Here is a 16,110-nt window from a genome sequence, read left to right on the forward strand (position 1 = left end):
TGGCTGGCATGAGATATTATCGCATTGTGGTTTTGATTTGCATTTCTCTAAGGATCAGTGATGATGAGCTTTTTTCATGTTTGTTGGCCACATAGATGTCTTCCTTTGCCCACTTTTTCATTGGGTTGTTCTTTTCTTGTAAATTTGTTTAAGTTCCTTGTAGATTCTGGATATTAGACCTTTGTCAGATGGGCAGATTGCAAAAATTTTCTCCCATTCTGTAGGTTGTCTGTTCACTCTGATGCTAGTTTCTTTTGCTGTGCAGAAGCTCTTTAGTTTACTTTTGGCTTTTGTTGTTTTCATCATTCATTCCTTTTTTGAGACATTACTCAGTAAATGTCTGACTTCCGCATATATAAAATATATTTTGATTCCCTTTTTATTTGTTGTTTCATATTAAGAAGATTAAATTTCCAAATTTTTGGTTCCTTATGTTCAGTGCTTCCTCTTCCTGTCTCTACTTATTCTAATAAAGTATTTTTAAATATTTTGCAGTGTACTAAATTTTTTCCATCCATCCATACACACACACGCACACACACACACACACAAACTCATTTAATTGGTTAGAAGAAATATCAAAAAATAAATTTATTTCTCTTGATCATTTTCTGTTAATTTTCTATTGATCTATCTAGCTATTATCTATCTATCAGATCTATCTATCATATCTATTATCTATCTATCTGTCATCTATGTCATCTTAATGTGTTCATAATTTATATTGTGCTCTGGTGTTGCTCTCTTAACTGACAATGATTTGGCTCACCCGAGAGTATAGCCACTGATGGTTCTAACAACAAAAGTTAATCTTATTTTTTGGCTAATCAGTAGTACACGTACCCATTAAGGAGGCCAGGAGGTTTTATACTCTAATCACATTGCCACTACTGGGTAAGTGCTGGTGCTGGGATTACAGGCGTGAGCCATTGCCCTGGCCAGGGCTTTTAAATTATCTGAAAATTTGACATAATTCTTCATCAAACCAAAGTAAAATGTCATAAAATCAGTTGCTTCACAGTTCTAAAGGAACTATTCATAAAAGTTATGATAATACCTTACTTTTATTTTACACTTCCATAAGTGATTTACAGACACAATTTAACTCTTCTTTCTTAAAACCTCAATGAGGTAGGCAGATATGTAATTGCATATCTTGAAACTCCTAGATGTTAAGGGACTTTCTTAAGGTTACACGGCAATCTCTTTGCAAGGTAGGATTGCGTACTAGATCTTGAGATCCAGTTTTCAGAAAATTATAAAAACATTCCAATGTAATATTTGTTTGAAAATGTTTTAAAGCTTATTTCAAAATTATGTTGCCCTAGAATAATATTCATTTTATGCAAGTTTCTAACTCTGAAGAAACTTGAGAACTATCTAGTTTTTGAGGATTCCTATAATATATGTGACATTCCTACTCGGGGTAGTAAAGTCACACTCTTAAGCACCGTATTATGATGTGTTTGCCTCACATGGAAACTATGTGTCACTGTAACAGGATTTCCCAAATTAGCACCGTTGACATTTTGGACCAGATAATGCTTTGTTATGAGGAATTACTGCGTGCATTGTAGGCTGTTTAGCACCATCCCTGGCCTCTACCAACTAGACACCAGTAACAACTCGCCAGTTATGACAGATAATGCCTCCAAATGTTGTCAAATCCCTTGTGGGGCAAAATCATTTCCTGCAGAGCATTGTTATTATAATTTGACTGACTATCCAAGTAAGTGAAACTGTGGAAAACTGGAGGTTCCTTTCCATGTTCTCAATAACTTGAGTATTGATTCACAAATTTGGAAGGATAAGGTTAGAATGAGGTTTCTAGAACCTCATTTGAATATAGAGTTAGTGAAAAAAAAGCCCCTTTCCCTGACTTTTAGGTCAGAAAGTAATTTTGACAAAAGATAAATTCTCTGTGTAAAGACATAAAAAGCCTTTTCTGCGCCATGGGAATGGCTAACATGTCTGGAGATAGTAGAGCTACAATCAAATAAGAGACTTTCAGAAGAGAAATCTTATTTATTTATTTATTTATTTATTTATTTATTTTTTGAGACGGAGTCTCGCTTTGTCGCCGAGGCTGGAGTGCAGTGGCGCGATCTCGGCTCACTGTAAGCTCCGCCTCCCGGGTTCACGCCATTCTCCTGCCTCAGCCTCCCGAGTAGCTGGGACTACAGGCGCCTGCCACCACGCCCGGCCAATTTTTTTGTATTTTTTTTAGTAGAGACGGGGTTTCACCATGTTAGCCAGGATGATCTCGATCTCCTGACCTTGTGATTCACCCGCCTCGGCCTCCCAAAGTGCTGGGATTACAGGCGTGAGCCACCGCGCCCGGCCAGAGAAATCTTATTTTTACAGATTTGGGCCAAATCAAAACTTGTTTGAAATAACTAATCCAGAGGAGTTCTCGTGACTTCTTATGGAGTAGCAATTCAGGAAATAAAGTATTAACTAGTACTTTAATATTTGTTATACAAATGCGTTCATAATTAATATTGATAAAAAGATTAGAAATTGATAAAAAGAAAAAAAAATCTTTACCAAATAGGATTAAGAAACTATCTTCTACTTCTGTCAGAATTTTACTGATTGTGTTGTTTAGGCTGTACTGAAATTTTGGTGCTACATTTTTGTTCTGCCCATGAATTTTTTGATTAGATCAAAACTTTCATTACTAACAAGACATGATTCCCAGCCTCTGCCATCAGTTGTTTAGCAATTATAATAACGACATTAAGCTTCCTTCAATATTCTCTGCTAAATGCCTGCTTTCAGTAAGTCATTGCTCTAGAAATATCTATGTTCTGCATTTTAGTTCCTCCTTGACTTTGGGAGGAACTTATAAACCTGCTCCTTTGACAGGAGGATTAACTGCTAGATTTAGGATTGATCTATAAATAAGGTCTTGATAATACTTTCTGGAAGTTATATATTAATAGTCTCATTTTACAGATGAGAAAGTTGAGACACTGAGATGTTAAATAACTTGCCCACGTTACAGATTAGGGACATAGCAGAGATTCAAACTCAGGGCTGTCTGATGACCAAGATCATGTTCCATCATACTGCAGTGCCTTCCTGTCTCCCATGAAAGGAGGTAGCAGCATTCTCACAGACTCTTAAGCAACTAATATATGGTATATGTGTATATTTATACATGTAATACACACACATATTTTTAGCTATGGTATAATTGGGGGTGGATGGGGAGTAGAGTAATGTTGAATATTGAAGCAAGAGAGAAAAGTCAGAATAGAAAAGGATCCCAAGTATGAAACGATGTTTGGGAAGGTAGCCTATTTATTATTTTCTTTATTATGCATCCATCTATTTGTTCAATCTTTTATTCATTCATTCAACAGGCACATATTAAGCCTAGAATGTGCTAGCCAATGTGGTACTGGACTGACGTGGCTCATGGATCTCATGGTGGGAACTACATAGAGTGGACTTATGAGAAAAGCCAGCTGGGGCTCCAGGAGCATCACGGAGCAAAGAGAGGTATTACTATCTGTGGGGTAAAGGGAAAGATGTCAAAAACCTGATTGGGGTACCACTCAGGGAGAAAAAGGAGAGAAATCTGTACCTACTTTACAGATGTGTCTGGGGATATTGTCTACATGAAATTAATTACTGCTCCCAGCTCAGCCTTTACAGCTCCATGACCTTACCAGCAGTTACAAGGGTATTAATATACTTGTAGCTACTTACCTGCATACTTGCTTTCACATCTAACGCAGCTCTGATGTAGCAGGTATTTGTGGTGTCAAGAGAACAATAAGAACATGACTAAGATTCAGTCAGAATCACCAGTTTACTTAATTGGTCCTCATTTGACATTATAGGTTCCCATATTGAGGCCAGTCCATACATCTTTATACAAAAATTTGAGCTTAAAATTTAGCCTTTTAAGAAACATAGAATTCATTTTAATCTGGAAATTTTTATTTTAGGAACTCCTAGACCAAATGGGAAATAATTATAGCACAGTAATACAATCTTTGTTTTTGTGTGTTATTAAAATGAGCTGCATAATAAACATACATAAGGCAATTGTATTGTAATTGAATATAAAATGGTTTGCATGACTAACATGAAATTTTTTCTAAATATTCTTAATATTGTTTTATTTTTGGTTTATAAATGTCATTAGTATCAAGTGACAGCAACTATATGGGTTAATCTGGCCTGGGAATTCACAAGAAATAAAGTGCAACTAGTAATTCAAGTTATTTTCTCTACACAGTGGTAATGTTCATTAAATTACAAATAACTATTATGGAGTAGTGAGGGGGTTTGCAATGGAATTTAAAAGAGCTGTTGCACTCATGAGTATAATTTTATCCCTTGCAAATTATGGCATGTCTGTTTATAGTAATAAGGTATTATAGAGATCACTGAGTCATAGGTAGTTCACATGGGAAGATGCTATAGTTTTCTAACCTTTTCCCAGTTGATGTTACCATTGGAAGCCAGAGTTATAACATATCAGTGACAACACAGGGCCATGCTCCCCCTCTTACCCCCATGACTCCCTAAATCCATGTAACTGAGTCCGATTGCCAGATATGCAATTCTCATGTAGAATGAGTGTCCCATGGTTTCAGACCCTCCACTGGTATCTCTTTGGTTATGCAACACCTCCTCAAACAAGCAATAGCATCAGAAAACCAGCTTGCTTTCCTTCGAGTGAGGTGTTGGTTTTGACTGTGCTTGAGCTTTTCAGGCCTCATTTTCACTATAGGACCAGTGAATAACTCTGGATGCAGATAAATCATAGGGTGGAGAGAAAGGAGTAGAAGGCTTCAATGATGATACCCTGTTTCCATCAATGACAGGTAAGCTTTTCAAACTGAAGCTGGTGAAAGACTTGAGTAAGTTTATTTGCAAGTCAAGCCCGTTTGAGGTATTCTGTTACTGGAATATCCCCAGGCTTCATTGGTCTGTGGTTACAAATAAAGCTGGAATATTAATAACATTCCAGTCTTGGTGGCTTACTAACTCCAACTGCAACAGAAGCTATCAGGCCCCTTCAAAATTCCCTCTCCCAAGACTTTTCAGTAGTCTCTGGAGTATGTCCCATATGAGCTCTCCTGCAGGGCACTGCCACTTTCTCACCAGGTCTCCACTGAGTACTTCTGTCTCTGCTGACAACCACTGATGTGTGTCTGTTGTCACAAGTAGTATCAGTTTCCTATTGCTACCATAACGAATTATCACAAAGTTTATGGTTTAAAATAATAGAAAATCATTATCTTATATTTCTGGAGGTCAGAAGTGTAAACTGGGTCTTATGGGGCTAAAATCAATATGTTGGCGGAGCTGCGTTCCTTCTAGGGGATTAAGGGGAGAATCTACTTCCTTGCCTTTTACAGCTTCTAGAGGTTGCCTGAATTTCTCGGCTCCTGGACCCATCTTCCATTTTCAAAGTGCATCAATCCAAGCTCTGCTTCCATTTCCCCATGGCCACATCTTTTTCTGACTCTTAACACTTCATCCTCCTTCTTACAAGGATTCTTATAATTAAACTGGACCCTCTTGGAAAATCTTGGGTAATCTCCCTACCTCAAGATCCTGAGCTATTAGTAAATCATACCTGCCAGGTCCCCTTACCCCGTAAGGCAATATATTCACAGGTTCTGGGAATGAGGATGTGGAAATCTTTGGGGGCCATTATTTGGCCCACGACAGAAGCTACCTGCCCATACATGGATGCTGCCATTTATCTCCACCAATGCCCTAGAATTCTTACAATACAGGAGTGGTGCTGGGTGCCAAACAAAAAAGAGGGTGGGGAGAAACAGGCATCACCCCACTCTATGCATACCTCAGAAGCACATGCTTCAAAGTCCCCGCGAGAAAAGTTGTTCGACTTCTACTTATGTTCCTGTCAGTGAAGAGCTCTGATGAAGTTCATAGGCCTAGGCTGGGGCCATTCATCATGTGCTCTTCTCCATCCACTATACTTTATTCCTGCAAGTGAACAGTCCCACATACAACCTCCTCCTGGTAGACCTTCTAATGTGGAGAATCAACACATGTATGTAGAGCTTGGGCATAGTCAACTCCTCAGTACCAACATGCCTAAATCTTAGCTCAGGCCTGCGTTCTCTTGATATAATTCATTAATTTGAGAATTCACTAATCCATCTTAATTCATTCCTGAAAAAACTCACGACTAAATGAAAAGCCATTATATTAAAAATAAATGTTCTCATTAAATTTAATGAGAAAAATTACGATACATTCCATCTCAACCAGCCTCCTCCTAAGATATTGAAAGCATGCAATACTTGCACCTTCCTCTATGACATTCATATTAATAAATTCACATACAGTTCATTCACAATATGTGTTAAGATGGACCTGTAGTGGGGCTAGAAGTTGGATGGATGAAGAAAGAACTGAAGAGTGGATAACATTATAAATATAATGTTTAAAACTACTGAAAACAAGCACAGTTAACTCCAGCTTAAAAACATCTTTTGTTCGTATAAATAATTGATATAATATTATGCACATTAGTGGCATAATCACTTTGGTAGATTCTCTGCTACCTCTGATAGAAGAATTTAATTAGCATAATTCTAGTCAGAATGTAATATATAATGAAATCTGAACCATAAGGTAAAATATCGCTTTTTATATTTATTTAATGGGGTTTGGGGTGAAAACCAGCTATATCAAGATAAAAAAGAATTGTTGGAAAAATGATAAAACTTTTAAAAGGACGATATTTACTTTTGCTACATGAAGAAAGCCTATATTTATTAGACACTTATTATTTATGCCAAGCTCAGGAATTTTAAGATAAAGGAAACAATCCCCATAATGAGGAGATTCGCTGCTTAGTGGGAGAGGAAGTATTAAAACTGCACAGAAACAAACCAAACCATTAATATCATTATCAGGGAATGAATTGCTGAGCAATTTATATTTTTTTCCTTCAAAATATGGATTTTAAAATATCATACAGTGAACCTGCATAACTTCTATAAGTAGAAACACCTGTAATTTATCTTTACATTTTCTACTTAGTGTAAGTTAACAACAAGCTACAATTAAGCCACTGAGTGCATCCAACACTCATCTCAAATTAAAACTATCTCTTATACCTCAGAATTGGCATTGTATAATTATAAGCCACATATCTAACTTAAAGCTGCTCTGTCATATCTCCTCCAGCACAGGCCTGACTCTCCAAATCTTTAGGCTTTCTTGAAGGGGATATGATTCTAGTTGGCTCATGGGTTCTGATAAACTCCTTAGTAATCCTAAGGGACTTACGGAATGTTTGAATTGGAAAGGGCCTTGGAGCTTAAAAGTAACTTATAATTACAACTGGGAAAATAGAGGCCTGGATCAGTGAGTGATATGAGCTTGGCAGTAATGTGAATTATTGGCACCGTGACTCTGGGCAGAAATTACTCATGTGCTTCTCTTAAATAAGGTGCCAGCTTGGGCTTCATGGGACCTACAACAAGAGATCCTAAGATGCCTAGCACCAGTCAACCTGGATCAGAATTAATTAACAGCAAAAATCCAGTGACTTCTTCCTGTACTTTCCGTATCTCTCAAACTCTGCTGCCAAGACCAGTTCCAGCAGATTGGAGAATATAATATAACCCGTGGCACTACCCTCAAATCTGGCTCCTGTTCTGGCTTTCTGGGCAGGCCAGCCACCTTTAGAAGTGACCACATCTTTCTGATGTCTCATCAGTCGGCAGTCTGATACTTGGTTGCTCAGTTCATATTTTCTCAGCACAGATCACTTTGGTCTGTGACTTAAAAGGTGGGCTCTGGCATATTATTCTGCATCTCTCTACAGCCTGGACTTGCTTCTGGGCCTAGTCTCTCCTGGCTAGACAAAGATATTAGTGAAACAAACAAAAGCATTGCCCTTGAGCTGCCTTTTTCTCCTCAGCTTTGCTTCTACACTTCACCAAGTTGTTGAATCCCTCCCTGTCCCCTGTAACATTAGACGTTGGGGTTGGAGTACTCTTTTTTCCATTGCGTGCAAAACTTCCAACTTTCTCCTTCGAAGTTAAGCGTGATAAGTAGGGCACTCCAAAACATAATCCTAGAAGATATGTGGCTTATAATTATACAATGCCAATTCTGAGGTATAAGAAATAGTTTTAATTTGAGATGTGTGTTGGATGCGCTCAGTGGCTTAATTGTAGCTTGTTGTTAACTTACACTAAGTAGAAAATGTAAAAATAAATTACAGGTGTTTCTACTTATAGAAGTTATGCAGGTTCACTGTATGATGTTTTAAAATCAATATATTGAAAGAAAAAATATAAATTGCTCAGCAATTCATTCCCTGATAACCATATTAATGGTTTGGTTTGTTTCTGTGCAGTTTAAATACTTCCTCTCCCACTAAGCAGCGAACCTCCTCATACATCCCATAGCTTAATCACTCAGGGATAAGTTTAAAGCGGAAGGAAACCTGTGTTAAAATTCCAGATCCCCCAGTTGCTTGCTGTGTAGCTTTGTGACTTTGGCCAAAATTTAGTTTCTCCATCTGCAAAACAAAGATTATAATAGCACCAACTTATGGAGCACAGTCATTGAAATGATGCAGGTAAAACCCTTAGATTAGGTCCTGACATGTAGTAAGAACTCAACAGGCAGTAGCCCTGAGTATTCTTTTCTTCACTAGCTCCCCAAACGCCACACTGGGACTCTCATTTATGGGATCCGTGTGCTGATATTCAATGTGCATATTTAGTTTGTACCAAATTATATTGTAACTGATAATTAGATGTTGACATTCATGGTATCATATCAGCACCATTTTCTGGTTTTAAGATCTGTTTTAATATTTTTGCTATTTGTGGTTATTTTTCTTAATTTTGTTGCACTTCAAAGAGGGCAGTGATTTTTAAATAGGCATTCTCTCCATCATCTTTCCCAGAAGTACTGCCAAATTATTTTTCTATTTCTAATACACTATTCTGAACCTTTTCTCTGAACCTTTTCTCTTAACATGAGTGCCAAATTTGCTTTTAATAAAACATGATACTAAAAACTACATAATACTAAAAAACTAGGCGTAAAGAAAAAAATGTAGAGTTTGTCACCTTATTTTATTTAAGATAGATGACCAAAATGAGTTTTTAATTTTCTTTTTCCTTTTTAAATCTTGGAAATCCCACATAGGTCAAATCCCATGATTCAAACATTTTTTTTTTTTCTTGGCTTCCTGGCTGTAATGCAATGATTTGATTTCTGTTTAGCTGATATTTCTTTTATCAATTCTCGCATTGCTTCTCATGTGACAAAATAAAACTCTGATTTTTTTTCCCTTTTTTGCAGAACAGGAAATAACCACTTGGCCCCGTTTCTGGTGGTTTTGCCTGTACCAGAATGTCCTAGAGAAATATAACCCATCACAAACCTCATAATGTCAGGGGAAGATGGATGGCCTTGAATACTTTGAACAATGTAAATTGAGCAGCATATAGAATATGTTACATTTTAAGCTAAGCTCTATTTTCTGGAAAAAAAAGAAAATATGGCTAAAATATTTCATAGTGCAAATCAGCCTTGATTCCTTCAAAATCATTCAAAGAATTGTATGTGCTGATAAGAACAAGTTCTTTGCTTTTTAATGATGGTGTATATGAGTAATTCAGAGCCTTATTTCAAGATTACTGGTCAATCTATGCCTTTTACTGACATTAACCTTCCTGTAAAATGAGACCATTTAAGTTCACCTTTCAATTGACTGGCTGACATTATAAGTCACCTATTCTGAGATTTAATCAAGTATAAACTGAAAGTCTTCTCTAGGTCACGTTACTTAGTCTAGTAAAATTTGTTTGAAACAAGGCCCTTAATGCTGATCATTGAGCTCACACTGCCCTGGGTTCATGATTTCCTTAACTCCTTGCTTTCTGAAATGTTTATTTGCTTCACTTTTCTTTGTTTCCGTTTTTCCCCATCACCCTGTGCAGGAAAGGTGAGAGCTAACTCTATTGAGTGTGTTTGTTGCCATGGTGAAGAAAATAGTACGATTCCACAGTTAATAAAGAGTATCAGGGTGAGGAAGATATTTCTTCCAAGCTCCCATGATTTTCATTTCATTACAGTGGAACTAAAGAGCACTGACAGGCCTGTTGAAGCAAAATCTTATGTTAGATGTAGTTCATAATGTCATGCTATTCACTCAGAATATAGTACTTTCCTGGAGAAATTATTTAAAATGCTTGCAATGAAGAAATGTTTTAAAAGGGACTTCATGTGGTCATTTACTTCCTAACTAAAAAGGAATTGGTATTCTACAGATTTCCACTTTGAGAACTGGACAGTAACAGAGTAATATTGTTGCAAAATCCCTTATTAATTCATGCTTCAAAAAATGATTTGTGGCTTTTCTAAAGGAAAATGTCTTCATTTAGCTGTCCCATCTAAACTTGGGTGTGGAAAGCATGAAGAACCTATCATCTTTCACAAGTACAAAGGGTAATGCATTTTTAGTAATATATGTGGTTCAGAACAGAAAATCTTTTCTCTTATCCCTTCTCTCTCATCTCTTTCCATCTCTTCTACTTGCTCCTCCTACTCACCCCAACCTCTCTTCACATGCACTTATAGATTCACAAGAGCCAAGTGTGTGAGGAATTTTTACCAGAAGAGAGAGAAGAAAGTAGCTAAGGTCTAACAGTGTAGCTGAAAGTCTTTCTTTCCCCCATGAATTTTTTATTTGTTAGGTAATTCAAAACACCACAGCTGAACCTTGTGTAAGAGGTCACGTCAACTTCACAATCTTTCATTAAAATGGAAGCAAATAGAAAGCTTTCTTAATTGCATTTTTTTCTACTTATCTAAGTCTAATTTACTATGATGAAATACACTTTGGTGAGCATTCCATTGTTTCAATGAAGAAAGAAAATAAAGAAAAATAATTTTTAAAAACGTAGATCGAAGAAAAGTAAGAATATTTGAAAATAGCAAATTTCCAACTTTTAACTCCATTGTTAGATTGCCAGATCCTTTATGAACACTGAGATTGTTAGAACTGCAAATAAAGTAGAATAAAATGTTGAAGTGGCTTATGTTGAAGTCTGCTGATAGACAACACAAAGGTATGTTATGTAAGAAATTTTCTTTCTCAATATAGTTCAAATAATAGAAAAAAGTGAAAAAAGAAAGATGAATGCATTCAAGGCTTCTTTAGAGGAAAGAAAGTTAGCTTTAAAAATAGTAGACATTTTGTCAAGAAGTTATGTTAGAATAGGTGCTACTGAGATGGATATGTGGGAAAGTGGAAGAAGTGGTAATTGTGGAGTACCCATGCTGTGCTATGCACCTTATACAATTTATCTTGTATAATCTTCGTTTATTGTCATCCTGAGAAGGTGGGTAGCAATGTGCACATTTTCACAAATAAAGGGAGAAAAGAAATCTTTTTCTCAAGCTCCTGGAATAAAACACTTGAAGTCAGGTCCATAGAATGTCATACCTTGTTGTCTGCCCCCTGCTGATAAGGGAAGCAAAGGTTTCCAGTATTTTGGAAAAAGGGGCATTCGAAGAGAAATTATAGAGAGAGCAAATTCATAAATATTGCCTGGTTAATTCCATTTTATTATCATTTCTTATGAAACAAAATAGATGTTTCGATGGTCACATTACCAGGGAATTTTATTTTTTCAGCTGGACATTGCAAGTCCTTGTGTAATCATCCTCCAAATCTCACAACATCCCTTCCATTTAATTATAATCTATTGACTGTATTGTTCCGTTTTACAGACAATGACAATATTTATTTGCATCCATTAAAAAATATAAATCTGAGCATTTTTAAAGATCACATCAAACTTGAGAGAAAGACTACTTCAAGAGAGAGAAGAAATAGAAGACATGGACACTGCCTCTTAAGAACATAAAATCTAAACGTTGAGGCAGGTCAAACTAAGAAATATAAATGCATTTGAGACTCATATAGTGAAGCACAACACAAATGTAGACTGATAGGAATTTCTTTGCAGATAAGGCCCGAAGATCCAGACTGATGATAAGCCTAAAGCTGGTGGAGGACAATCACTACTGGATTCTACCACAGAAGGCTGCAAACACGGCTGAGGATTTTTACTAAAGTTACAAAAGTAGGGGCTTTTAGTAAATTTTGTTTCACAGGCAGTGTATTATCCAATTAGAAGTAAGCTAATATTGGCTGGGCTGTAATCCCAGCACTTTGGGAGGACGAGGCAGGCGGATCACGAGGTCAGGAGATGGAGACCATCCTGGCTAACATGGTGAAACCCCGTCTCTATTAAAAATACAAAAAAAATTAGCCAGGCGTGGTGGTGGGTGCCTGTAGTCCCAGCTACTCGGGAGGCTGAGGAAGGAGAATGGCGTGAACCCGTGAGGCGGAGCTTGGAGTGAGCGGAGATCACGCCACTGCACTCTAGCCTGGGCGACAGAGAGAGACTCCGTCTCAAAAAAAAAAAAAAAAAAAAGAAGTAAGCTAATATTTTTGTTTTTTTTTTGAAGCTGTTAGATTCTGGGTAGAAATTGCACTCTACAATAAATAGAAGCAATAGCTTATCATAGATTTAATATCTACCTTCTATAATAGAACACTTTTACAATAATTGATACTCTCATTCATTTATTCTCTTATTAAAATATATTTATTGCATGTCTCCTGTTTACTAGGCATTGAGTAGGGAACAAAGCATGCTGTTTTTATATTTTAATATTGAACATTATAGATTGTAAGAGTCTAAAACAAGGCAACAGAGTTTTCGAAAGTGATTTTCAAAGCACTAATTCTGCAAGATGCTCCCCATCCCTAAAGGGCGCCATAGCCAAATCCATTTGGTAAACATTGCAATGACTGAGAAATCCTATGGGAAAGAAGTCCCTCCAGCTTTGTCAAACCCAAAACACTTTTTTTTTTTAAACCAAGGAACATTGATTAATATCCTGTTGGATGAAACATCCTAGGTGAGATGTCAGCTCAGAGCAGGCCTATTTTGGAGTGCTAATTCAGCAGGTCAAAGATGTGAGAACAAGTAGGCAGATGCCATATTCTGGAAGAACTAGCAGAAGAGCAGAAAAATCTTTTTTGTTTTTTCATTCTTTTGAGACAGGGTTTTGCTCTGCTGCCCCAGGCTGGAGTGCAGTGATGTGATCTTGGCTCACTGCAGCCTCTGCCTCCTGGGATCAAGTAATTCTCCTGCCTCGGCCTCCCAAGTAGCTGGGACTACAAGAATGCACCACCATGCATTCTTTTAAGTATGTTGCCACTCTGCCACTAAGAGATCAAGCATATAGTTATTTGGAGTAAAATCAACTATGGTGGAGGACGTTGCTACATCGGCTCTAAAGTCATAGAAACTCCTTCCTTCCTTCCCTCCCTCCCTCCCTTCCTTCCTTTCTTCATTCATTCCTTCCTTCCTTCCCTCCCTCCTTCCTTCTTTCCTTTTTTTTCTTCCTTCCTTTCCTCCCTCCCCCAGGAAAGATACATACCTATAGGGAGCTATAATCTAGTTACTCATAATTAATTCTTTCCAACAAGGTATATGAATAGTAAACTTTTTCAGGTTTCCCATATCTAAAAATGTCTTATTTTACTTTCACAATTTTAGGATAATTAGGCTGAGGATAGAGTTCTAGATGCAAAGTAATGTTCCATCAAAGCATTGAATATATTGTTACATTCCCTTCTAGCATCTGGTGTTGGTAATGAGAAATCTGAAATTCTGATTTGTTTTTTTTTCTTTTGTTTGTTAATAATTTCTCTCTCTGAAAACTTTTAGAATTTTTCTGGGCATTTATCTCCCTGTAGTTTTATCTATTTTACAGCTGGATTTTGTTTATTTTAGTGTACTCTCTTTCACCTTGATCAATCTTGCCAGAGTTTTGTGTTATTTAGTATCCTAAAAAAAAAAAAAAGCTTAGACTATCCTAAAAGCTAATAAACATGTAAAAAGATACTCAACATCATTCAGAGTCATAGAATGCAAATTCATTTAAAATGAGGCATTATTATGCAGCTGTTAGACTGACAAAAATCTGGGTAATGCCAAGTGTTGACAAGAATGAGGAAAAACTGGTAACCTCAAGCACTGCTGATGGTAGCGTAGGCTGGGGTGGCCCTTCGGGAGAGCAATTTCACATTTGGCACTAAGTGTACAGACTCAGCTTATATCTATCCATCATCTAGCAATTCTACCTCTGGGTATATCCCCCTCCCCACCAGCACAACACTTTTATGGACAGATGGACAGATGAGAGAGAGAGAGAGAGACAGAGAGAGAGAAAGAGAGAGAGAGAAAGGGAGAGAGAGAGAGAGAAAGGGAGAGAGAGAGAGAGAATAAGACCACAGGGATTATATGAGGATTTTCATTGCATTGATATTTGTGGAGGAGGAGATTAACTTGAGGACATAGATTATAGACAAGATGTGGTGAACCCACATCCCACATTCACAGGGATATATATATAAACAACAAAAAATACATTAAACAGAACAGAATTGTTGCCATGGTTGTTAGGGTAAAGAGGTCTGGGAGTGAACAAAGGAGAAAGCATGAAATCAAACAAACAACGAAAGGTTTCATTTTTGTTAATCCTTTCCTCTCTGTTCATTTCCCCACCTCTCTCTCATCTATCTATCTGTCTGTCTATCTACCTACCTATCTATCTAAGACAAAAAGATCTCCCTCTCCTCTCCTTTCTGTCTTCTAACCCTACCCCTCTCTCTCTCTTTTTGTTTCTCTCTCTCAGATCATTATCGTTCTGGGGAATCCAGCTGCCATGGTGAGTAGCACTACAGAGAGGCCCATGCAGCAAAGAATTGAAACCTCTAAACAATAGCCATGTAAGTAAGTTTGGAAATGGATTCTTAGCCTAACCTTAGGATAACTGTGTCCCCAGGCAATAGCTGGACTGGAATCTTATAGAGATTTTGCACCAAAACTGCTTAGCTCATCTGCTACCAGATTCCAGGCCCACAGAAGCCCTGAGATTAAAAAAATGTTTGAAGATTTAGGCTACGAAGTTTTGGATAATTTGTTACAAAGCAGTATATAAGTAATACACCTAGGAAATCAACTCTTAGGTACATATCCCAGGAACACTTGAACAGGTGCCTAAGCATGTTCCCTGAAGCACTATTTATGGTACAAATAGATGGAGACAAATAGATTTTCATCACTATCAGAATAAAATAAGTAAAATATGAAAAATTCAAATAACATAATAAAACCATGCCCCAAAGAGTTAAAGAAAATAGTAACTAATAGAAATCCTTGAGTTTGCAGGATAGTAGATCAGAAAGCAAACAACTTGTTGAAACGTTGAGACACTATCTGCTTGTAAGATAACAAAACTGGCTACACTCAGTTAGAACCAATATGGCCAACTGGAGTTTATGCAGAATGAGCTTGCAGACATCACATGTTTTATACGAACTCACCCTGAATTTGCACATGAGACCCATGAAGAAGCAGGAAAAAGTAACTGCACCCAGAAGGAACCTCCAGGCCTCCTCTTTCCTTCCACAAATTACCTACTAATTCTCAGACTCCACCCTCTAAATCTTTTCTAATACAATTATTGCCTTAAAATCAGCAGGGGGAGACAAATTCGAGCTAGTCTCCTGTCAGAATTCTTGGTTGACTTGCAATAAAAAGCTTCTCTTTGCTCAAGAACCTGGTGTGATAATATTGGCTTTTAGTGCATTTGGGCAGCAAGCATCATTTGCTTGGTAACAGTAATACTGTAATCAAACACTAGATGAAATGAACTAGATTAGACAGATAGATCTTCAAAACACAATACATTGTGTAAAAAAGTTACATAAATAATCATTTCTAGATGAAACAGAGAAAACTGACATTCAATTTTAAAAACAATCAATCAGTTTATTATTTATTTTATAAGTAATCACAGATATACAAATACAAATATATTTCCTGATTATGAAAGAGAAGAACAGAAAAAAATATGTAAGACTAAAATTGAGAAATGAATATGGGATACACAAAGACCTTTGATAATGCCTTCCCATGAACTGAGGAGTATCTAAACTCTCTTCCATGCAACTGAGGTCCAATAATACTTTAACATAGTACATGAAGATGT

At 37.0% G+C, this 16,110-nt stretch overlaps 1 long non-coding RNA gene across 3 annotated transcripts in view; it reads left to right on the forward strand.

Moving 5' to 3' along the window:
- Positions 1-16,110, forward strand: part of LINC02877 (long intergenic non-protein coding RNA 2877) — a 149,980-nt gene that overhangs the window by 70,574 nt on the left and 63,296 nt on the right. For 2 of the 3 annotated variants that reach the window (XR_004670785.3, XR_004670787.2), the window contains exon 2: positions 3,369-3,507. This is a non-coding gene — a long non-coding RNA (long intergenic non-protein coding RNA 2877). Of the gene's footprint in view, positions 1-3,368; positions 3,508-14,751; positions 14,846-16,110 lie in introns of all 3 variants that reach the window. The other variant, XR_008624915.1, reaches the window with a different exon arrangement.

This window comes from Pan paniscus, chromosome 2, assembly GCF_029289425.2.
Source record: "Pan paniscus chromosome 2, NHGRI_mPanPan1-v2.0_pri, whole genome shotgun sequence".
NCBI lineage: Eukaryota > Metazoa > Chordata > Mammalia > Primates > Hominidae > Pan > Pan paniscus.